The following is a 25,617-nucleotide window of genomic DNA, read 5'->3' as shown; positions in this document are numbered from 1 at the left end:
ATAACTGAAAGGATTCTGGACAAGGATAAACAACAGAAGAAACGGAGCTGAACTGAATTTATGTGGTCCTCAGAGGGCCGAAACAAAAAGAAGAAAAGAACGAGACGTGGTAGTGAATACTTCATAATTATGGGTCATGCATTATAGTTCTGGATTAAATTTTAAACATTTCTGCAGTGTCTCTTGGTGAGTGGCAATGAGACATTTTGTGATGGTGGACTATCCATCAGGTTCGCATACGATACCCGAGAACTTTAAAAATTCTAACGATATTCTACACTCCTGGAAATGGAAAAAAGAACACATTGACACCGGTGTGTCAGACCCACCATACTTGCTGCGGACTCTGCGAGAGGGCTGTACAAGCAATGATCACACGCACGGCACAGCGGACACACCAGGAACCGCGGTGTTGGCCGTCGAATGGCGCTAGCTGCGCAGCATTTGTGCACCGCCGCCGTCAGTGTCAGCCAGTTTGCCGTGGCATACGGAGCTCCATCGCAGTCTTTAACACTGGTAGCATGCCGCGACAGCGTGGACGTGAACCGTATGTGCAGTTGACGGACTTTGAGCGAGGGCGTATAGTGGGCATGCGGGAGGCCGGGTGGACGTACCGCCGAATTGCTCAACACGTGGGGCGTGAGGTCTCCACAGTACATCGATGTTGTCGCCAGTGGTCGGCGGAAGGTGCACGTGCCCGTCGACCTGGGACCGGACCGCAGCGACGCACGGATGCACGCCAAGACCGTAGGATCCTACGCAGTGCCGTAGGGGACCGCACCGCCACTTCCCAGCAAATTAGGGACACTGTTGCTCCTGGGGTATCGGCGAGGACCATTCGCAACCGTCTCCATGAAGCTGGGCTACGGTCCCGCACACCGTTAGGCCGTCTTCCGCTCACGCCCCAACATCGTGCAGCCCGCCTCCAGTGGTGTCGCGACAGGCGTGAATGGAGGGACGAATGGAGACGTGTCGTCTTCAGCGATGAGAGTCGCTTCTGCCTTGGTGCCAATGATGGTCGTATGCGTGTTTGGCGCCGTGCATGTGAGCGCCACAATCAGGACTGCATACGACCGAGGCACACAGGGCCAACACCCGGCATCATGGTGTGGGGAGCGATCTCCTACACTGGCCGTACACCACTGGTGATCGTCGAGGGGACACTGAATAGTGCACGGTACATCCAAACCGTCATCGAACCCATCGTTCTACCATTCCTAGACCGGCAAGGGAACTTGCTGTTCCAACAGGACAATGCACGTCCGCATGTATCCCGTGCCACCCAACGTGCTCTAGAAGGTGTAAGTCAACTACCCTGGCCAGCAAGATCTCCGGATCTGTCCCCCATTGAGCATGTTTGGGACTGGATGAAGCGATGTCTCACGCGGTCTGCACGTCCAGCACGAACGCTGGTCCAACTGCGGCGCCAGGTGGAAATGGCATGGCAAGCCGTTCCACAGGACTACATCCAGCATCTCTACGATCGTCTCCATGGGAGAATAGCAGCCTGCATTGCTGCGAAAGGTGGATATACACTGTACTAGTGCCGACATTGTGCATGCTCTGTTGCCTGTGTCTATGTGCCTGTGGTTCTGTCAGTGTGATCATGTGATGTATCTGACCCCAGGAATGTGTCAATAAAGTTTCCCCTTCCTGGGACAATGAATTCACGGTGTTCTTATTTCAATTTCCAGGAGTGTAGATAGTAGTGGTGTTTATCTGGAAGCTATAAACGGTGCGGCCAGCGTTCTAAAATGAGTCGATGTGTGTGAACTGTGATGCTAAATGAAGCAAACCCTTCTACGGAGTCGTAAAGCCACTTACAGTACACTATGCTATAAACACTGAGCAGCAGCTAACACCATTGAAAAGACTGGAAAAAATTGTCACTGTAACCATACGAAAATTTTATTGAAAAATACTTAAGAGATAAAGTCTCGATGCACCAGACCACATCTGAGTAGCTGATGGTGTGCCTTTTAGGGAGGAGGGAATGTAATCTTATCTTACCGCTGCCTTATAGAAGGCCATAATTCCCATTAACAGCACAGTTTCCTTCACCAGACGGAAATCTAAATTTTCATAAAAATGTAATACTCTGGCCGTATCATTAATTGCGGTTTGGTAACGCTGAGGATGCTGCCGAGGAAATTCAGGCGATAAAATTCGTGGCAGCTACATGGAGAGACAAACTGTAGACATTTACAATGAACATTTATTTTCGTAAAGATCTGATATTAACACACAATGAGTTTCATCCTACTGTTAATGATTGCTGGTGTCTGATTAAAATATGAACTAACAATAAATTGGAAACTGTAATTGCGAAAGTCTTCTCTTTGTTAAATCACATATGAAATTGAAGGAAAGAAGAGGGTGGATTACACGCTCGTAAATGGATCCACATAGAGGAGATTAAAGATACAAATGAACTAACATACACACTCGTAACTGGATCCACACAGAGGAGATTAAAGATACGAATGAACTAACATAAATGGTGGAAAACTGAATAAGAAATTAAACACTTTCGAAAGAGTTTTAAGAGCAAGTAGTGGCACCGGTTAATTAAAGAAGAACAAGAAAACGTGGTAACAAAACATGTTCTATCCGATTACAGATCATCGGCCTTTAACGGCTTTGTTCACTCCTTCCACGCTTGTTGTTGTGTCTAGACAAGACAGCCTAGACACAATGAGAGGAGCCGAAAGGCACGCGCTTAAACTCACGCAGGCTGTCGTGAGGTCTGAAACAGGATACGTAAGGAATGCTATAAAGAAAAGTACGTAGCTTCTGGAATACTTAACTTTAATCCACATTTGTAGAACATCGCTCTTGATGATACATTAATAGAATCTCAATATCAATTGAATACGGCGCCTTGCTAGGTCGTAGCAAATGTAGCTGAAGGCTATGCTAACTATCGTCTCGGCAAATGAGAGCGTAATTCTCAGTGAACCATGGCTAGCAACGTCGGCTGTACAACTGGGCTGTGTGCTAGGATCTGTCTCTCTAGACCTGCCGTGTGGCGGCACTCGGTCTGCAATTACTGACAGTGGCGACACGCGGATCCGTCGTATACTAGCGGACCGCGGCCGATTTAAATGCTACCACCTAGCAAGTGTGGTGTCTGGCGGTGACACCACACTTGTCCTATCGGGGAAACTGCAAAAATTTGCAAGTCTGGGCTCTGTTGTTGCCTAATTATTGCTACGAGTTGTTGTACGGGCCCAAGAACAACATTTCAAAGCTAACTTGTCCCGGTTACCGGTCGGTACAGCATAGCATTTGATTCATCTGAGAAATGAACTCATCAAATCGAAACTCAGCATTTTGAACTTCTTCAAAATTTTCTCCTTGATTGTCACTTTATTGCTGAAGTAACTGCTTCTGGTCGAGGTGTTCAGGTAGTTTTGCAATACGTGCACCATTGGCGGCCAAGTATTCTGAGTGAAATTCCCCACGCACTCGCGAGTCGCTGTTATACTCGTACGTACCATCGCATGCTGTCTGCATTGTGAGATGTGCTGCTGCTGCTTGCAGAGAGTGATGGTTCACGTGTTGTCATTTCTACTCCCTCCGACGGGAAGTTTTGTCATTCTCGCACCGAGGTCATTGGGGTGTAGTTCACAGAAAGCAAGTCGTCCAGCGTCATTGTACTTGGCAAGGGTGTCCAGATTCAGCAAATAACTTCTACTTGCAATGCCTATATGGATCATCAATCCGTGCCGCCATAACGTCTTTTCAGTGACCACAACCGTGGCACCGCACACACATTGATTTCGCGGGTCCATTCTGGAATGCGTGATGGTTGTTGGAGGTTGACACTTACGCGAGGGTTGGAACTTTAATAATGGCAACTATTTATTTACAGCTCGTACAAAATAGATAAGTGTTTCGAAGTTTTACTGACCTTCAAAGTAGTCACCAGCATTGTGTGTAACACGCTACCAGCGATGTGGAAGTCGTGGGATACTCTTACAAGGGAACCTCCTCATCGCACCCCCCTCAGATTTAGTTATAAGTTTGCATAGTGGATAGGCCTTGAAAAACGGAACACAGATCAATCGAGAAAACAGGAAGAAGTTGTGTGGAACTATGAAAAAAATAAGCAAAATATACAAACTGAGTAGTCCACGCACAAGATAGGCAACATCAAGGAGAGGGTGAGCTAAGGAGCGCCGTGGTCCCGTGGTTAGCGTAAGCGGCTGCGAAACGAGAGGTCCTTGGTTCAAGTCATCCCTCGAGTGAAAAGTTTACTTTTTTTATATTCGCAAAGTTATCATCTGTCCGTTCGTTCATTGACGTCTCTCTTCACTGTAATAAGTTTAGTGTCTGTGTTTTGCGACCGCACCGCAAAACCGTGCGATTAGTAGACGAAAGGACGTGCCTCTCCAATGGGAACTGAAAACATTTGATCGCAAGGTCATAGGTCAACTGATTCCTCCACAGGACAACACGTCTGATATATTCTATACGACACTGGTGACGCCATGTGCGTCACATGACAGGAATATGTTGTTGACCCACCTAACTTGTACACTTGGCGAATGGGTAAAAAGATTCTTCTACCTTGCCCGATTTAGGTTTTCTTCTGGATGTGATAATCACTCCCAAAAAGTGATGAAAACATAACGGACGGACAGATAATAATTGTCTGAAAATAAAAAATTAAACTTCTCACTCGACGCAATACTTGAACCAGGGACCTGTCGTTCCGCAGTCGCTCTCGCTAACCACGGGACCACGGTTCTCCTAAGCTCACACGCTCCTTGATGTTGCATATCTTGCGCATGGACTACTCAGTTTGTATATTTTGCTTATATTTTTTAATAGTTCCACACAATTTCTTCCTGTTTTCTCCATTGATCTGTGTTCAGTTTTTCAAGGCCTACCCACTGTGCCAACTTATAACTAAATCTGAGGGGGGTGCGATGGGGAGGTTCCCTTGTTAGCAGTGCCAGTAGTTTTCACACTTCGAGTTGCGCCGTCTATTGCCCGACGAATGTGTTGCAGTTTTGAAGCGAATGCCGTTTAGTATATCCTTCAGTTTAGAAATCGAGTTGAACTCACGAGGGCTTAAGACAGGGGAGTGCAACAGGTGGTATAGCACTTAGCAGCACCATCACTCAAACAAATCAGTAACAGCTTACACTGTACGTGCTTGAACATTGTCCTGCAAAATGATGGTCAGGTCCTGCAGAAAGTGTCATCTCTTGTGTCTCTATGCTCTTCATTTTTGGAACACAAACTACGACCACCTTAGACCTGCTGTCAGAAATTCGTGTGACAAGCAGTTATTTCACTCTGCAACTCCAACTGGAGCATGATATAAAGTTTGAATTAGGTAGGTTTTTGGGATTCACACGCATCGTATCCGACATAGCAACGGTAGCGGACGACAGAACGACACTGTTAAAAAAATGGTAACATCTGCTTCGGTATGTATAGGTTGCAATGTTTTCAATAAATGTCAGAGTGTTAATAAGTAGGAGGAAGGTGCTCTTGTGGTATGCATAATTTTACGAACTCAAATTTTGGCTGTCACTGTCGTCAGGTTGTGGAAATGGATGAGTGTGCTAATAACTTAGTAAACTGTCGGTTCCTTGTCTTTAATCTCCACCGACCTAATTACTTATAACTGTTCCATGTTTTTGTGATAATTTGCCAGGGAAAAAGATGTTACTAAACATGTTCTTCCCCTTACTTCAGTGCAACTACTGCACTCGCTTCGTATGAGGATTTATAATAAACATTAGAACTCATAGTAACTTTGGCTTTTATACCTGTCTCACATGGTCACAAAATTTTATTGCAATGTCATTATTCCAATGCCCATTTAAAGACTTTACGGCTATAAATTTGTGTTAATTAGAAATCCTTGTGTAACAAATAATAATTTAGTTTTCATTGGGCATCTACATACAGGGCTATTACAAATGATTGAAGCGATTTCATAAATTCACTGTAGCTCCATTCATTGACATATGGTCATGACACACTACAGATACGTAGAAAAACTCATAAAGTTTTGTTCGGCTGAAGCCGCACTTCAGGTTTCTGCCGCCAGAGCGCTCGAGAGCGCAGTGAGACAAAATGTCGACAGGAGCCGAGAAAGCGTATGTCGTGCTTGAAATGCACTCACATCAGTCAGTCATAACAGTGCAACGACACTTCAGGACGAAGTTGAGAGGTGGCATGAGCCCCCTCTCATATTTCTATCTTACGATTCTCCTCTATAATTACATGCGGTGGAAAGTTGCTATTCCTTCACGCGCGGACTTCCCACGCAGCGTCTCTCGTCACCCGGGTGGTCCGGTGACAGGCGGGCTCTGCTGATCTGGAAAGCTTTAAGCCAACGGGTGTGAGGAAGTCGAGTGAATGCTTCGCAGACAACGACATTGTCAAGAGGCACGCCCGCAGAGCTTGAAGTAGTGGCTGGGCTAGAGGTTCCGTTACTTCGCAGAAACTTAGCGAAAACACGTTCTGGCGGGCTACCAGCGAGGCGTGGGAATGACTTGTGTACCCAGGCAGCTGTGGCGGGAAAATTCCCGCACTTTCTGCAAAATAGTAACTGTGATTGGCTTGCTCAGGGCATAGCTCCGTGACGTAGCAAGATCGGCGCAGAAATTGGCGCCAAGAATCTCCATTGGTGGAATGGTAGCGTTCCGGCAATGGAGTGGAATTTCCGCCGGTTTTCGAGTTGCTGATTGGAACGTTTAACAACGGCCACTGTCGTGGGGGCGGGAATGTTCTGTGTTCGGTTTTTGTACGGGTGCTCTTAAGGAGTAGTCGTCTCTCGCCTTTCGGTCGAGGACGTCGAAGCAACCAGCCAACGGCTCCGGTACGGCAGATCGTGTTCTGGGAGTCAAGAAGTCGGTTTGGTAATGTATGTCCGCAGCACCGGCAGATAGGGATTTTCCTAGGTGACAATCAGAGCTCAGCAGAGTGCGCCTGTTCGTCTTTTTTTTTCCTAATATTGTTCTGTCTTGGGTAGCAGCAATTAATGGTGGGTTGGCTATGTGTTTTCTCTAAGAATTGAGTTGCTAGGAATTGGCTGCACATACCACTTCGTCATAATCCTCACAATCTAGTTTAGGGACAACTTCAATTTCACAGCGTTTGTTTAAGTATCCAATTAGAGCCAATTTGATATTGTTAATGTTTCATGTGTTGTTGTTTATTATTTTGTGTTTAGTCTTAATAAATCATATTGTTATTTTGGACAGAACTTTCATTCTGTTAATAGATAGAGCAACCCCATCATTCCTCACTATGTTAATGAAACCTTCGTTTAATTAACTTATTTAACAAATTAAATTATTGCAGGTGCCAAACTCTCTTCTACTCCACTGGCAGGGTTGATTAGAGTCAGTTCGCGTATTTTTTTTATCCTTGTGCAACAGGAAAAGTTGGAGTTAGAAAAGGGGGGGCTTAGAGCATCATGTACATATGTAAATTCTCTAAGAATTGAGTGTTAAAAACACTGCTAGCCCCGGCACCTCGCATAATATGGCGACCCTGCCAGGATCTTCCCTGTGAATCTCTGATAAGCAAACAGGATTCTTAGTAGGAACATTCAATTTTTTTTCTCTCTTTTTTTTATTGATTAATACCCAAGTTTTTTTTCCGGTAGTTCCGCGTTTAGTTTTAAGTAGCGGCGCATGATTACAGTTTTTGTTTTCAGTGTATATATTTTTTTTTGTTTTGTTTTTTTTGTTCATTGTTTTTTTGTGTTTCGTTGGTGTGGTGTCCGTACCACATCGCACTTTGTCGGATTTGTGTGCGGTTTCTGTACCACTTCAAATTGTGCTTGTAATTACAGCGTTGGAACAGCGTTGTTGAAATTTTGTGTCTATGTGTAAAAATATATGGAGTAGATTAATTTTATTGTGCATTTTAGATAAATTTGTTTTTCATGAATGATAACGAGAAGTAAGGCACGACTATTATCGAGCGAAGCTAAAACAAAAGAGGATAGCATAATGGATAAGGGGCAGTTTAACGGGAATAGGTTCGGAGATGAGATGGGCACATTTTTAGCAGGACAGGACGCCAGGGTCTTTGATGAGGAAGGTGATTTGGACGCGATCTCAGAGCAGCGTTGCGGCCGTGATTATGATAGTGAAGTAGAGGATGAAACAGAGACAGTCACACAGGTCGAGACGGTAGCAGAAGTTTATAATCAAACGAACGAGAGCAGACAGGGGCCAGCTCGGCCACGTCAGAGCTCTAGCGCCCAGGTGTCCAGAGTTACATCACCCATGGGTGACGAGGATCAAAATGATGACATTAACCCAATACTGAGCTTCCTACGATCAATGAAAGAAGAAGCTGACGAACAACGTAAGAGGGAGAAGGAAGAAGCTGACGAACAACGTAAGAAGGAGAAGGAAGAAGAGGAGAAACAACGTAAGAAGGAGAAGGAAGAAGCTGACGAACAGCGTAAGAAGGACACTGAGGCAATAATTTCGCATATAGGGGAAATTCGTGGGGAATTACTAACAATAAAGAAAGAATGTGGAGAGGTAAAACAAATGTCAATGGCTGCACAAAAAGTAGCAGGCCTGGCTAAAACGGCAGCAATAGGGGCAATGAAAGTCGCGGAAGCAACTTCTAAACTCGCAGGGCGCTTGCGACGTACAACACAATCCCACTCAAAATCCCTAGCGTTCTTAAAAATTCAGGGTAATATCGCGGTTGCGAACAACACGAAACGAATGGAAGAAGTAGAGAGTCGGATAGCAAAACTAGAGCAAAACGGGCACACGAGCACTGCGCGTTCGGATACCAATGATGGAGTACACAGAATTGTGTCTCCGAGGAAAAGCCCGCCGTGCTCTAGCCCAATGACCGAGTGCGGAACTAACAATGCACACGCAGAAACAGCGAGTAATAGCTCCAATAATTGTAGCCCACTTGTGAATTCTGAGTGCCACTTCCACTGTGATACAGAGGTAGCACATCACAGTTATCACCAAGATAGAACAGGACACTCAGCAGACGTGCAAGTATCGGAAACGAGTGACAACACCAGTGCGAGGATCAGACAGGATTTTGATCAGAATCATTTCCTGTCGATACTAAAATTCCAGAAGTTCAAAGAAAATGGAGGGTCGATGCATCCGAAGAGCTGGGTGATGCAGTTTACAAATTCATTACCGGCATCATGGCCAACCCAGGCAAAACTAGAATTCATGTGTGGACACATCGAAGGCCAAGCCGCGGAAAAGATGCGGGGTGTAGCAGTGACGTGTCGGACTTATCAGGAATTTGTTGGTGCATTCCTGCGGACCTACTGGTCAAAGGAAACGCAGGACAGGATTAAAGATGAAATAATATTTTGTCCTGAACTGGAAGTGTCCGGGTATAGGAGCGCAACCAAATTTCTTGATGAGTTACTCAAGAAGAATCAATTTTTAGATAGTCCATATAGCAACGGAGAAATCATTAAATTTTGCTTTTCCAAATTGCCAGTTAGGTACCAACAGACACTTGTCGGCAAGTGTGGATCTGACATAGAAGCATTCAAGAGTCTATTGCGCGAACTCGAAGTAGTCTTTGATAAACAAGACGCAAAGGACAGGAAGAAGGGGCAAAGTAACAAATACCACGGGCCAGGAAGGGAAGACGACAACAGATCGCATAATCGCACTGGTCAGTTAGGAAACCAGGGTTACGGAAGTCAAGGTTACGCTATTCAAGGTTATGGAAACCAAAGACACGGAAACCAGAACGTCAGGGAGCAGGGTCAATCTAGACAAGGAATCTGGGATAGGAGGAATAACGAACGGCAAAGCGACCGTAATTGGAGAGAGCGAAACCAAGGACAACAGTGGAACCAGGAGATTGAAACTAGACCCGCAAATCCTAATGCACGTCAGAGGAGGGGGAGCTTAACAAGGGATTGACGCCAGACTAGTGCGAACACAGGCCGCCGGAATTTCGCACGTAATCTCGGACCTGGCCAACTACGGATGATACATTACGAAGATTTATCAGAAATCCTGCTCGAGGAACATAAAGCAACTCCTCGACAAGATCGGCAGCCTCTTATCACAGTAGCAATAGCTGAAAAGAGTATGAATGCGATAATAGATAGTGGAAGCTACATAACAGCAATATCTGAGGCAGCATACAAGATGTGCTCTCAGGAGATGGACTGGCCTGTCCTATCGGTTAAGAAAACCAAAATAAAAGGGGCATTAGCGGGAAAATGTACGGAGGTCACCCAACAAACAAGACTGGAATTCTCCTGCCAAGGACACAAAATAGAGTCTAACTTCTGGATTGTGCCAAATCTGGCGATCGACATGATAATAGGAACGGACTTCCTAAATGAACATGAAGCGATAGTTGATCTAGGACGAGGTGAAGTGGTTTTGAGGAAAGGGAATCCCGTCCACATTAAATTCGACGATCAGCTGATCCCAGCTCAACTACCGTCTAACTGTGTACGGATAAACTATGCGTGTCTGAAAGACAGAAAGGAAGAACAGGTCGACGTTGCGGGTAGGGGAGCGGACACAGATGAGAATGAAGTCAGAATAATGGGGGAAATAAAGGAGAAAATAGGAGAAAAAGTGGAAGCAATAAAGAATATAAGGTGCGACCACCGCAAAGAACTTCATAAATTACTAGTAGAACATGCGGAGGTCTTCATTCCCAAGACAGGATCAATAAAGAACTTCCAATACGAATTTCGTGTACGTCCGCACAATCAGTTTCGTGTGCCACCCTATCCAATCCCCTTGGCATATCGACAGAAAGTAGCAGCCGAAATTACGCGAATGTTGAGTGAAGGAATAATAGAACCTACGGCTTCAGCCTATAATAACCCGTTAAGAGTAGTCGAGAAGGCAGATGGTAGTATTCGTTTAGTCTTGGACTCGCGACAAATTAATACCATAATAGAACCCGAAACAGACAGACCGGAACGATTAGAGGAACTCTTACAAAACTTCCATGGAATATCAATCTTCTCATCAGTTGATCTAAAATCGAGTTTCTGGCAGATCGAGCTCCATCCAAATTGCAGACAGTACACAGCCTTTTTAGCATTTGGAAGATGTTACCGGTTTCGTCGTCTACCATTTGGTTTGAACGTTTCATCTGCCGCATTCATTCGGGGGCTGGACGGCATACTAAGCGATAATTTGAAACGTCATGTCACCAGCTATGTGGACGATTTGCTGATCGCGGAGAAATCTTGGGGAGAGCACAATGCGGTCCTCGGTGAACTCCTTGCGACATTCAAGGAATACGGAGTGACTATCAATATCGAAAAATCGAATTTTGGGACGTCCTCTGTCAAATTTCTGGGACATATCATCACGGGTGAGGGCATTGCGCCAAATCCCGAAAAGATCGAAGCGATGGAAAAGTTTCCCATTCCTACGACAAAGAAGCAGTTAAGGGGGTTCTTGGGGATCATAAATTTTTACAACCGCTTTATACATGTCAAAACTCAGAGCAGTCCTAGGTTGCATCAACTTACAGAAAAGAAGATTCCTTGGGAATAGGATGAGGCGACCGAATCCGAATGGAAAGCATTAAAATTCGCATTATTACAAGCACCCATCCTATCACACCCTAACTTAGCAGAAGAGCTTTGCATAGTAACGGACAGTTCATACTCAGGTCTGGGTGTCATGGTGTTCCAAGACTATGTACATGAAGGAAACAGGGTGTGGAAGACAATTGCGTTTGGTAGCAGAGTACTAGCCAAGAGTGAGAGGAATTACTCAGTAACCGAGTTAGAGGCGCTGGCTATTGTATGGGCGTTTGAAAAATTCAGATACCTTCTGTTTGGTCGCAAGACGAGGGTCTACACAGACCACAAGGCACTCGAGTTCTTGATGACTGCAAAGCTTAATCACAGGCGGCTCATTAGGTGGGCATCATATCTGCAGCAGTACAACTTTTCGATAGAATATATCCCCGGCAGTCAGAACATTATTGCAGACGCCTTATCACGGTCACCGATCGGATTTGAGCACAACATGGAAGAAGATCTGGAGGAAAATCACTACTGCCTTTTCTATATGCAGAAAGTAGCCTTTGAAAATTTTATTACCTGTAGTATGCATGACATCAAGAAGGAACAAGACAAGGACCCTGCCCTAGTGTTATTGAAACAGAAATGGATAGACAGAAGACACGCCACCATCAGGCAGTTCTACCTCTTGCGGAAAGGCATAATTTTCCACCGAAATTATGCCAATGACACTGAATGGGGGGTATGCATCCCTGAACACCTAATAAACAAGGTTATATGGCATACTCACCTCAGCTATGGACACTTCGGACCACGCAAGTGCAATCTCAAGCTAAGGACCATGTGTTACTTTCGAAACATGGAGCGTCGAATTCGGAGGGTACTGTCGGTGTGTGAAGACTGCCAAAAGGCTAAGCACACCACTGTGAGCATGCAGGCACCATTATACCCAATCGTACCGACCAAATTAAGACAATTAGCAGCAACAGATTTGATGGGACCTTTGCCAAGAACAAGAAGAGGATATACTTACGTATTAGTGTTTGTTGAACTAACGTCCAAATACGTTACCTTTACGCCACTGAAGAGGGCGACAGGACGAACTGTATCTCGAGCCCTAATCCGGGATTTCCTACAACAGGTTGGTCATGTGAGTAAAATTATTTCTGATAACGGGCCACAGTTTAAGTCAAAAACTTGGAAGGAGACGTTGCGTCGGTGTAAAATTGATCCCATTTTTATATCTTCGCACCATCCGAGCTCGAATGCTGCAGAACGGGTTATTAAAGAACTCGGAAACTTGTGCCGGTTGTACTGTAACAAACAGCACACGACATGGGACGTTTTCCTTAAAGACTTCCAGGAGGTGATCAATGAGGCACCCCATGGGATAACAAAATTGGCACCCATTACAGTACTGAAAAACCGGATTCCTAAGGACTTGATAACCGATGTCGTAAACTTCCCACCAAGTGCGCGAACGCAGCACCAAGCCATAGTGGATTTGGCTCTCAAGAGGATACGTGCTGCAGCAGAGGTCAGGAAGAGACGTGCCGACAGGGGAGCTCGTCTACGACACTTCCACATTGGACAAAAGGTGCTCGTTAAGTCTTTCCGACTTTCGAACAAACAAAAAATGAAATGCCAAAAATTCTATTCTATTTACAACGGGCCGTACCGTATAAGGAGAGCAGCTCACCACAATGCTTATGAATTAGAGACGCTGAAAGGAAAGAAGTCCATAGGACTCCACCACATCTCTCACATAAAGGAGTTCGTGGAATAGAGTAGTGTAAGTGGTGTACGTAGTAGAATGGGCAAATACGTGAACCTTGCTATAGTAGTAGTGTAAGTGGTGTACAGAGTAGAATAGGCAAAGATATGAACCTTTCTTCGGGGAACAATAATCGTTGCATTAATAGATTAAGATTGTTAAAGTATTAACACGCTGCGTTTTCTCGCATAAGAATTTACTGCTGCTAATTTTTTTCCTGTTTATGTTCGCAAGCTCCACTGTCAATGCGATAAGAGGCACTACCTTTCCATGAGCAATGTTTTTGTCCTTTCCAATCTGGTGTCCATGTTAAGGGATAGTGATGAGTGACGAGATGTCGCACAAACGGGCGCATACAAGAACGTGCTCTTAGAAGCGTTCTGAGAAGTCGTGATACGCTCCATAGCGGCCACAGCCAGTTCGTGAGACGTTCATACCAATGCTTGCAGGCACGCGTCAGTGCACTGCAAGATTGTGGTATATTGCGAGATTTCGAGGATGAATATTGGCAGTATAGTTTTTGCAGAGCTGCGCCAGCATCGTTGTCTTGCAAGTCGGGGTGAACCTGTGAGCGTTTGACTCCAATGGTGCCCTAGGGCCTAGACGGTAGAAATGCGGGCATAAAGCCTACCATGCCAATGTGCTGGTTGGGGATTTAGCATGCTGCTTGCGACTGTCACAGATGAATAACCAGTGACTCATACTAGGATATTCGTGACATACTGTGTAGCTGGCGTGAGATGGGCGACTGAATCCTCAACAGGAACCAGACTTGGCTGGGTCAAATTACATTGCCTCTGGAAAGGTGCGCTTTCATTGCTAAGACTGCATCACATACAAAATTAAGTTCAACGATAAATTTATTGTCTTGTATAGCCATGGCTAACCCAGTCTCTGGAGTTTCAGTGAGGCGTAGTGAGAACTCGGAGGCCGTGTCGTACGGCGCGCACATCACTGTCGTCAATAGCGGCGAGCAGCGAGATATCTCAGCGTAACAGGAATTATGTAAGAGTAGTGTATAAGGTAAACAAAAAAAAATAAATAAAATAAATAAATAAATAAATAAATAAATGAATAAATAAAAGGGAAAGTAAGTTATACTAGGATAAGTTAAACTGTAGGATTTAACAATAACTAGATTAATATTGTGGGGGTTTTCTACCACAAGTGTGGCGCGCGCCTGTTGGGATGCTATTTTTCAGGTCATCAAATCACAGACCCGAGATGGAGGGACGACCGGCGAGCGAAAGTAGTATAGTTGCATGTTCTTTATAGCACAGTAAAACTTAGACCTGAATAACAACATAATTTAATTAAAAGACATAGAATGTAGATCGTTGGCAAATGGTAGTTAATTCTTGAGCATGTCTACTGTCGATCTATATAATTAATAGTAATATTAGTGTGGGCCCACACATTTAGTTGTTCATCCATTACATAGCATCAGTTATCACACACCATGTACAATACTGAGATCGGTCTCTACACAAATATCAAGATAAATTATTTCCATTTTTTGTTATGATAGCTACAGATAAATAACTATAAAATTAAAATTACAGTGTCTGAAATGACAGACCATCAATGTATCGGTATGTAAATTTATTATAACATAGAAGGTCATGGGGAAAAGTTAGGCATATGATTTTTGTAAGAATTGTGCAGAGGACTGGGATAGTGGCAACGCAGAGGCCAGCCGGAGGTCATCAGCTACCTGCAGGAGGAGAGCGTCGACGCGCTACCTGACGTGAGGGGCGCGAGGGCGTCCGGTCCTACAAGCTGACAGTCACCGGGCCGTGTACCTGAGGGATTAGGGAGGATCCTCGCCGGGCCACAAGCGAAAGTGAGGCTGGCCGTTGACACTGACACGCGACCCACACGAGGTAGCCGTTTGGAGGGATTCCCTGCGGCAGACCACGTAGTCGTGAGTACACGAAGAAGATCACATATGGTGTCATAACTGGCGTCTCATGTGCCTCAGGACAGAAAGGGACGCTATATACTCACCTGTTTGGGTTTTTACAACTCACTAGCATTGGCCGATCTGCTTACACAAAGCAGTATCGTGCCACACTAACAAATGTATGGTCTCATTTCTAACTTCTCCTCTCTATTAGAGAGCAGTTTTTAGCAATCGTCGCTCCTAGTTCGATCCTGTATGGATGACCTCACACACTTGTGGAGTCACTCCACGTGCCATCATCCCTCGTCGAACTGCAATATTGGGAAACGTAAAGTACTGCCCAGCGAGAGAAGAGACCTAGACTAGTGATGTATCCCAACAAGTAGACATCAGAGACAATTAATCGACGTGAGGAGGGCCTATCACTGTGTCTTCCTACCGTACTGCCGTGATCATATGCGTGGGTCTGACTACAATCTCAACAGCGTACTGCAGACGCTCCAGCACTCCCTATTGCTGTTGCAACAACGTAGCAACAACACCCGACGTTTAGCCCTATGTGATGTCAGTACTGTGGCCCCATCCCAAAAGCCGCCCTCCAATGCTCAAGACATGGAACCACGTGCATCAATGCATGTGACTCAACATACCAACCCCCTCAGAGAAACTAATGAATTTGTGAAGTGCTTCGAACATTTCTAACAATGTGATTTAGTGCCACATTCTCAGCACGGTCGTGAACAGTGTGCAATGTGCACGCACAACTTAATGTCCCATGAACCTTGTTTTTTTTTAATTTCTTTCTCTAGTGTTGTTTTTGTAATGTATGTGATACCTTGTATGTGTTTGTTTTACACTGTAATTCTCATTACAAATTACTGTATTGTTCTCCACACCATTTTTTTATCTTGTATTTATTGTTGAGTGTATGGAAACAGTGTGCCTGAAGTCCCCATAAACTGAAGCAGATACCACCTCTGTCATTGTGAATGGACCATCAGTTCAGGGAACATTTTGTAAAGGTTATTCTTGCTGCAGGGAGACAGAATGAATCGGAGGTCGTAATTAGATTCTGAAAGCTCACAAAGAGATTGTTAACTTAAATAGTATCATGTGTGAGTGAGTTCAGGTTAGTTTAATGATTAAAATTGTTGTAACATCTTGGGCATTTAATTGCGGAGCACTCCAACTCTGATTGTAAAGAATAAATTGCTCCATATTTGGCTCACATGCCCGGGCCATATTTAGAGAGTGAATGTCTGTGTGAATCGGTGTTTGGAAGGGGCTCCCTGGGTATGGATGTGTGATGTGAGTGTTAGTGTTCCATATTAAGAAGGTGAAGTTGGCTACATCATAAATAATCCTCCCTCTATGAGCTGCATTTTTCAGTTGCAGTTATTTTCTTTATAGAGTGCGGCATGTGCAGCCAGTTTGCGAGATTGTTCTTGGGCGATTGACTCACTACCTTGCTCCTAAGTGAGCCAACCGCTCACCAATTACAATCTAAAATGGCGTAGGGGCTATGAGAGGTGGCATGAGCCCCCTCTCATATTTCTATCTTACGATTCTCCTCTATAATTGCATGCGGTGGAAAGTTGCTATTCCTTCACGCGCGGACTTCCCACGCAGCGTCTCTCGTCACCCGGGTGGTCCGGTGACAGGCGGGCTCTGCTGATCTGGAAAGCTTTAAGCCGACGGGTGTGAGGAAGTCGAGTGAATGCTTTGCAGACACCGACATTGTCAAGAGGCACGCCCGCAGAGCTTGAAGTAGTGGCTGGGCTAGAGGTTCCGTTACTTCGCAGAAACTTAGCGAAAACACGTTCTGGCGGGCTACCAGCGAGGCGTGGGAATGACTTGTGTACCCAGGCAGCTGTGGCGGGAAAATTCCCGCACTTTCTGCAAAATAGTAACTGTGATTGGCTTGCTCAGGGCATAGCTCCGTGACGTAGCAAGATCGGCGCAGAAATTGGCGCCAAGAATCTCCATTGGTGGAATGGTAGCGTTCCGGCAATGGAGTGGAATTTCCGCCGGTTTTCGAGTTGCTGATTGGAACGTTTAACCACGGCCACTGTCGTGGGGGCGGGAATGTTCTGTGTTCGGTTTTTGTACGGGTGCTCTTAAGGAGTAGTCGTCTCTCGCCTTTCGGTCGAGGACGTCGAAGCAACCAGCCAACGGCTCCGGTACGGCAGATCGTGTTCTGGGAGTCAAGAAGTCGGTTTGGTAATGTATGTCCGCAGCACCGGCAGATAGGGATTTTCCTAGGTGACAATCAGAGCTCAGCAGAGTGCGCCTGTTCGTCTTTTTTTTTCCTAATATTGTTCTGTCTTGGGTAGCAGCAATTAATGGTGGGTTGGCTATGTGTTTTCTCTAAGAATTGAGTTGCTAGGAATTGGCTGCACATACCACTTCGTCATAATCCTCACAATCTAGTTTAGGGACAACTTCAATTTCACAGCGTTTGTTTAAGTATCCAATTAGAGCCAATTTGATATTGTTAATGTTTCATGTGTTGTTGTTTATTATTTTGTGTTTAGTCTTAATAAATCATATTGTTATTTTGGACAGAACTTTCATTCTGTTAATAGATAGAGCAACCCCATCATTCCTCACTATGTTAATGAAACCTTCGTTTAATTAACTTATTTAACAAATTAAATTATTGCAGGTGCCAAACTCTCTTCTACTCCACTGGCAGGGTTGATTAGAGTCAGTTCGCGTATTTTTTTTATCCTTGTGCAACAGGAAAAGTTGGAGTTAGAAAAGGGGGGGCTTAGAGCATCATGTACATATGTAAATTCTCTAAGAATTGAGTGTTAAAAACACTGCTAGCCCCGGCACCTCGCAAAGTTCAACAAAGATCCACCAACTGCCAACTCCATTCGGCGATGGTATGCGCAGTTTAAAGCTTCTGGATGCCTCTGTAAGGGGAAATCAACGGGTCGGCCTGCAGTGAGCGAAGAAACGGTTGAACGCGTGCGGGCAAGTTTCACGCGTAGCCCGCGGAAGTCGACGAATAAAGCAAGCAGAGAGCTAAACGTACCACAGAATGGTGCTCCACCGCACTTCCGTCATGATGTTCGGCATTTATTAAACAGGAGAATGGAAAACCGATGGATCGGTGGTGGTGGAGATCATGATCAGCAATTCATGTCATGGCCTCCACGCTCTCCCGACTTAACCCCATGCGATTTCTTTCTGTGGGGTTATGTGAAAGATTCAGTATTTAAACCTCCTCTACCAAGAAACGTGCCAGAGTGCCAGAACTGCGAGCTCGCATCAACGATGCTTTCGAACTCATTGATGGGGACATGCTGCGCCGAGTGTGGGAGGAACTTGATTATCGGCTTGATGTCTGCCGAATCACTAAAGGGGCACATATCGAACATTTGTGAATGCCTAAAAAAAACTTTTTGAGTTTTTGTATGTGTGTGCAAAGCATTGTGAAAATATCTCAAATAATAAAGTTGTTGCAGAGCTGTGAAATCGCTTCAATCATTTGTAATAACCCGGTACTGATAAAGATTAATTACTTAAAGATATAAGTGGTGTGGTAGTACAACGTCAGCATACACACGCTCCAATGTGTTTCCTTTATGCCGTCGCAGGTGGAAATCTATTTATTTGAAGCACAGTTGCACTCAATCCCCAGTCTCTCTGTAACCAGCAACCACTTGTAATCACCGCTTACGATGACACTATCAGCTTAGCACAGACTAAACTGCATGCTAATACAACAGTTACTCAGAATTTTATAACGGATGACAGACAACTGCACTCTGATGTGAAACAACCATTCCGCATCAAAGAAGTGTTGTATGTTTCAGCGACAGTATCAGATACATGCCATCTATGAGGACAATAATTGTTTCCAAACTTACATGATTGCTTTGCCCGAGTTTCAATAAATTACTAACAATTTGTGTGTGCATTGTAATATCTGCGCGACCTCCTCCTGAAGTAATCTACACTTGCTGTAATACACCACATCCATTAATTTCAATTAAAACAGTAGTTGTTCATTTATTTAACCACAAATCTACAGTATAGCAGCAGTTATTTAACTTTTAAAATGAATCAAAAATTGATATTTAATATCATAAATCCCAAAAACTCATATTTAAGTAAATAAGTGCATACATTGCAAATACTACATTCTCTTTATTTGTCTCTCCTTGAAATAAGATACGTTACTCGTTCCTAAAATGTGGCACCCCGTTGGGAGTTAGTGTAAACAAGAAGTCTGAAGGAATACGTAGGTGAAAACACGGGTAACACAGTGAAAAAATTGAGGTATCTGACATCACCGTGAGAGACTTGTGCCAGTAAATTGATTATCAAATGCAACCAAGAAACAATCAGTTGTTAAAATCATTCTGTCAACCCATTACACACAGAGGGAGTGTCCCATTAGTCAGGCACCCATTAAATGGCCGTGGTCAAATGAGCTTCTGTCAGTCACCTCGTCCATAACATGCTCGACTATCACGCCGATTAACACTGTGGTATCCCAGTCACGTGACTGGCCACAATATTTTATTCACTGTGAGGATAAGACCGCACTTTCCACAACACATTACTTATCTCGCAGTCTGCTGCCTCTGAGTGTAATAGCTGTTTCTCGATTACCAATGTTTCGATGATATTGTGCTTATTTATTATATTTCATGTATCCAAGGCATGAAATTATTTCAAGAGCTTTAATAACATACTAAGTACCCATTTCAGAGATAATTCAATAAATTAAGACAGAAAGCAATAAAAGTAAAAACAAAACGGCTTGTACGTACCACAAGAAGACAGGACGATAAAGAAAAACAAATGAACAAACAAAGAGCAAGGTAATTCTCTTCATATTCTATGGAGAGCCTTTAAGGTGGCAGTCCATTTTTACCATCTTCCATCGGCAACAGATAAGATGACAGTCCTTTTTTACAACCTTCCATGGGCATCTCCTCAACAAGACGATTTGGATGATATGCCACGCACCATACTTTGGGCATAACAAACTAAACTTGCGTGTCAAACAATAATGAAAGTATACTTGTCTGATCAGAATACGATACTAAGTAATGCCTTTTCTCATTTTCATGTACATACATTTCGGTAGCAACGCATACCTGGAACGGAGAGGAGGCTATGAGCCACGATGCAACACTTTTCTTTAAATGCCACTTTGCAGACCCAGGTCGAAGGATAGGGATGTGTCATAAATATCATGGCCGCAAGGGACGCAGCACGGATCTCGACAGAGCTGCATAGCTTGTTTCGCCACAGGAGACCAACGGCGTGTTTACTGCTTCAGGCGTCCCAGAGGAGACGCGACTGCACAGTTAACACTAATTGTATGGGGCACATTTTGCGAGGTGGTGAAAGTAACAAGTAGTTAAAACTGCACGACGAAATATGTATATGAATGCTAGGACAAGCCTTGAGCATTCTCTCAGCTCTCTCATTGGCAGATGGAAGATTGCACATCTATGTCATTTCTTTCCAGAGATGGAGTTAGTGGGAAGGACGACTGAAAGTAATGTTTTGACAGTCGGAGAAATAATTCCTGTACGTAGTAGTTTGGTTCGCAGCCTCCAGTTTTGGGCAGAAGCAATGTTCTTCACAGAGAGGGGAGAGGTAGCTCAATATATGCAATTTGCAGACAAGAAAAGCCCCCCTCTCTCCAAAACATTGTATTGATACACTGAGAGCTTAACGCTCCGTGGGGTGTGGTGAGAGATTTATTCTGTGGTCGCTTTGATCACAATGGACTTTAAATAGATCAGCGTTAAATAAGCTAAGAGTCTCATATATTCTGAAAGTGGAGAGATCGAGAAGAGTCATGCTAATTAATACATTCTTTCGAAAACTGCGAGGACATCACTGTGCATGTCGCCACACCAACCAGGTGAGTGTACACAGCCATTATAGACAAACTAGGAACAAACAGCCTTCTGCTTCACAGAAGAACTCGGTAAGAATGATTAGCACTTCAGTCAACAATAAGCAGTTTTTATAGGTCGACTGGCAGCAATTTTCAATAAGTTACCAGCAACCATTAAGAGCTTAGTTTCAGACAAGGCCCAATTTAAACATAATTTAAAAGAATTTTTGGTGGCCAACTCCTTCTATTCCATCCATGAGTTTCTCAACAAGTGCAGTAGACCATTTTAATGAAATACTTGGTTGTAATAGCCAAGTAACTACCTACTGTGTGTATGATTATTGTATGGACAGCAGATGTAAGTCTTAAATCTGTAAATGGTGGAAGTTCAATTTTAGATCTTGTACATAATCTGATTGTACTTAACTGAGGATCACTGAAATGAATAATTTACTTTAATTTTTGACAATACTTGGTTGTAATATCCAAGAAACAGGCAAATGTCTGAATGATAGATATAATGAAAGCAGAGGTAAGTATTAAACCTGTAAATATTAGAAGTTTAAATTTAATTCATGTACATAATTTTACTGATTATTGACTGAGGATCATTAAAAGTAATTAAACTCAAGTTTTTCTAATTACATTTTTGTAATGTGTTTATCTGACATGTTCCACACCCAGGAGGATTCCCTCTTTTATGGGTCTATGGAATGAATGATTAATCTAATCTAATCTAAGCAAGGAACAGATGCAGTCGTCTGGCATACCGCATGTCCAGCGACACACTGTGCAGCAAAGATACACTATGTGATCAAAAGTATCAGGACATCTGGCAGAAAATGACACAAGTTCGCGGGGCACTCCATCGGTAATGCTGAAGCTCAATAGATGTTGGCCCACCCTTAGCCTTGATGACAGCTTCCACTCTCGCAGGCATACGTTCAGTCAGCTGCTGGAAGGTTTTTTGGGGAATGGCAGCCCATTCTTCACGGAGTGCTGCACTTAGGAGAGGTGTCGATGTCGGTCGGTGAGGCCTGCCACGAAGTCGGCGTTCCAAATCATCCCAAAGGTGTTCTATGGGATTCAGGTCAGGACTCTGTGCAGGCCAGTCCATTACAGGGATATTATTGTCGTGTAACCACGCCGTGCATTATAAACAGGTGCTCGATCATGTTGAAAGATGCAGTCGCCATCCCCGAATTGCTCTCCAACAGTGGGGAGCAAGAAGTTGCTTAAAACACCAATGTAGGCAGACGCTGAACGTCTTGTGCGTAAGGTTCAGCTTAAAATGGACATGTTTTACAACAAAAAGATTTTTAAGACCAGAAGATGATAGCAAAGTCTGTTGAAACCGGTTGTCTTAAATAAATAAATATTTTATGCGATCTTTGCTGTTGAATGTTTTTTTTTTTTTTAACAGATCGCTCTTCGAGGCTCTGAAAATGGGAAAATTCAATCAGATGCTTTGAGCATTTCCTCTTCACAGTGGGCTTTGAATGTATAGGAGCGGTCCGTCTCTACTACAAAATATTTTGGAGTGTCACAGAGGAATAGCTGCTCTCCTCTCCAACTGATGTTCAGTTTTCTTTTAGCTTCCATATTTCGTAAGTATTTTGCCTTGGGCAGCAATTGTTCTGTCTTCAGTATAAATAATGCTCTAGTTCCAGGGCTAACTGGTTGGATGTTTGTGTAGCTATTATATGACGCCGGGGACGACACACTTCCTGAAGTAGCCCATTTTTATGAACCCCTCCTCGACTTTTCTATCCAAACATGGGATGAACTGTGTTAAGCTGTAGTCGTTTGTGACTGAATATACTGTTCTGTGTATTTGCTGTGACACAGCAATGCGACAATTGACACATTTGCGAAATCTGCCACAGCTCACTCGTACGTAGAAAGTATTCTCACAGTCATTCACTTAAGGACTGAATTCTAAAGCGGGAAGCACATTATCTGATTCTACAAAGAGGGAGTATAGGATGATATGCAGAAGATGCTTTCGGCGTTTCAGGCGAACTGCAAGACAGTACGCGCTGTAGAAAAATACTTTAGTGAGGCAGCGTAAGAACGATACATTATATCAGCATTCGGGTCACAGTTAATGCATCGAGTGGGTGGGAAGCAGGCTGCAGTGGAATGGAGATTAAGCTGTGCACGGAGTCGTGGCCTGAGGCGCAGAACAAATGTCGGTCTGTTGGCAGGCGTCCGGTAATAAGGGGCCCACTCTCCACCCTGCCCGGAAATACGTAATCAGTCACACACCCTGGCCTACTGTGCCTGCCGGCCAGTGAAGCGGTGCTTGATCTGCGTGTGTGAATGCTAATTCTAGCGGAATGACAGCGTCTAAAAAAAAACGACGTATCCAAATTAAAAGATACAGAATAGTAAAGTGTCAAATTAAACACCAGCAGGCCACAAAGTATAGATCTCACGTCTTCAACTAAAATTAACACAATGTAGCGCCTTATTCTAGAAATTTTAAGGGAATATTTCATTTGAACAAGTGTCAGGGACACTACATTTAAGATATTGCCCTGGAGACCTCAGTAACATTTGGTGAGATTGTCGTTGTTGTCGTCTTCAGTCCGAAGAATGATTTGATGCAGCTTTCCATGTTACTTTATCCTGTGCAAGTCTCTTCACTGCCGAGTAACTGTTGCCACTTACATCCTTCTAAAAGAGCTTACTGTATTTGTCTCTTGATCTCCCTCTACGAGTTTTATCCCTCACACTTTCCTCCAGCATTAAATTGGTGGTAACTTGATGTCTCAGAATGTGTCCTATCAACCGATCCCTTTTTCTAGCCAGGTTATGCCACAAATTTCTTTTCTCCTCACTTCTGTTCAGTACCTTTTCATTAGTTACGTGATCTAGCCGTCTAATCTTCAGCATTCTTCTGTAACACCACAATTCAAAACCTATTCTCTTCTTGTCTAAACTGTTCATCGTCCATGTTTTGTCTCCATACATGGCTAGAAAAGATTTCCTAACACCCAAATCTATATTCGACGTTAACAAATTTGTGTTCTTCAGAAATGATTTTTTTTTTTTTTTTTTTTTTTTTTTTTTTTTTTTTTTTTTTTTTTTTGCTTTTGCCAGTCTACATTTTATATCCTCCCTACTTCGACCATTGAATGTTATTTTGCTGCCCAAATAACAAACCCATCTACGACTTTATGTGTCTCGTTTCATGATCAATTCTTTCACCATCATCTTGTTTAATTCGACTACATACCATTATCCTTGTTTTGTTTTTGTTGATATTCATCTTATATTGCGCTCTTAAGACTGTTCATTCCGATCAACTGCTCTTCCAAATCCTTTGCTGTTTCTGACAGAATTACAACGTCATCAGCAAATCTCAGAGTTTTTATCTCTTCTCTCTGAACTTTAATTCTTACTCCAAATTTTCCTTTGGTTTCCTTTGCTGCTTGCTCAACGTAAAGATTGAGTAACATTGGGGATAGGCTACAACCATGTGTCACTCCCTTCTCAACCACTGCTTCACTTTTATACCCTGCGACTCTTACAATTGTCGTCTGGTATCTCGCTCCATGTATTTTAGCCCTGCTACCTTCAAAATTTCAAAGACAATGTTCTAATCAACACCGTGAAAAGCTTTCCCTAAGTATACAGGTACTGTAAACGTAGGTTTGCGTTTCCTTGACTACCTTCTAAGACAGGTCGTGTTCCTACATTTCTCCGGGATCCAAACTTATCTCCTCCAAGGTTGGCTTCTACCAGTTTTTCCATTCGTCTCTAAGGAATTCGTGTTAGTATTTTGCAACCGTGAGTTATTAAAATTATAATTCGGTAAACTTCACACTTGTCAGCAGCTGATTTCTTTGTAACTGAAATTATTACATTCTTCCTGAAGTCTGAAGTCACCTGTCTCACACATCTTGCACACCAGATTTAAGAGTTTGCCATAGCTGACTCTCCCATGACTGTCAGTAGCACTGATGGTATGTCATCTACTCCTGGTGTCCTGTTTCGATTTACGGTTCTGTCAAATTCTGCTCGCAATATCATATCTCCCCTCCCATCTTCATCTACGTGCTCTTCCACTTCTGTAATATTTCCTTTAAGTTCATTTCCCTTGTACAAACCCTCTATACACTCCTTCCACCTTTCAGCTTTCCCTTCTTTGCTTAGGGCTGGTTTTCCATGTGAGCATTTGATATTTATACCGTATTAAAAGTATCAAATGCGAAATAAAATGGACGATTATAAGCATCAAAGTTGTGTCAAACATCATAATCGGGTGAGGCTAAATTTATTGTAGGAAGCGCAGCTATCAACCTACCATTTGAAGAATGGAAGACAATCGCGATTACACAGGTGTCAGAGACAAGAATTTGATTGACTTTGTTCTGAAATTCTCTTCTGAAAATTATTTCGAGCATTTAGTAAGAAAACAGACTCGTGGGAGCAACGTTTTAATCCGCCTATTTTTTCGCGGATCAGAAGTTGTCGAATCAGTGATGTAAATGAGGCAATCAGTGCCCTAAGGGAATGTTAAGATAGTCCGAAAACATTTCTGTTTAGTAACAGTGATAGAGAAC

This window comes from Schistocerca cancellata, chromosome 9, assembly GCF_023864275.1.
Source record: "Schistocerca cancellata isolate TAMUIC-IGC-003103 chromosome 9, iqSchCanc2.1, whole genome shotgun sequence".
Taxonomy (NCBI): Eukaryota; Metazoa; Arthropoda; class Insecta; order Orthoptera; family Acrididae; genus Schistocerca; species Schistocerca cancellata.
The sequence above is the reverse complement of the archived record's forward strand: the minus strand, read 5'-3'. Positions refer to the sequence as shown.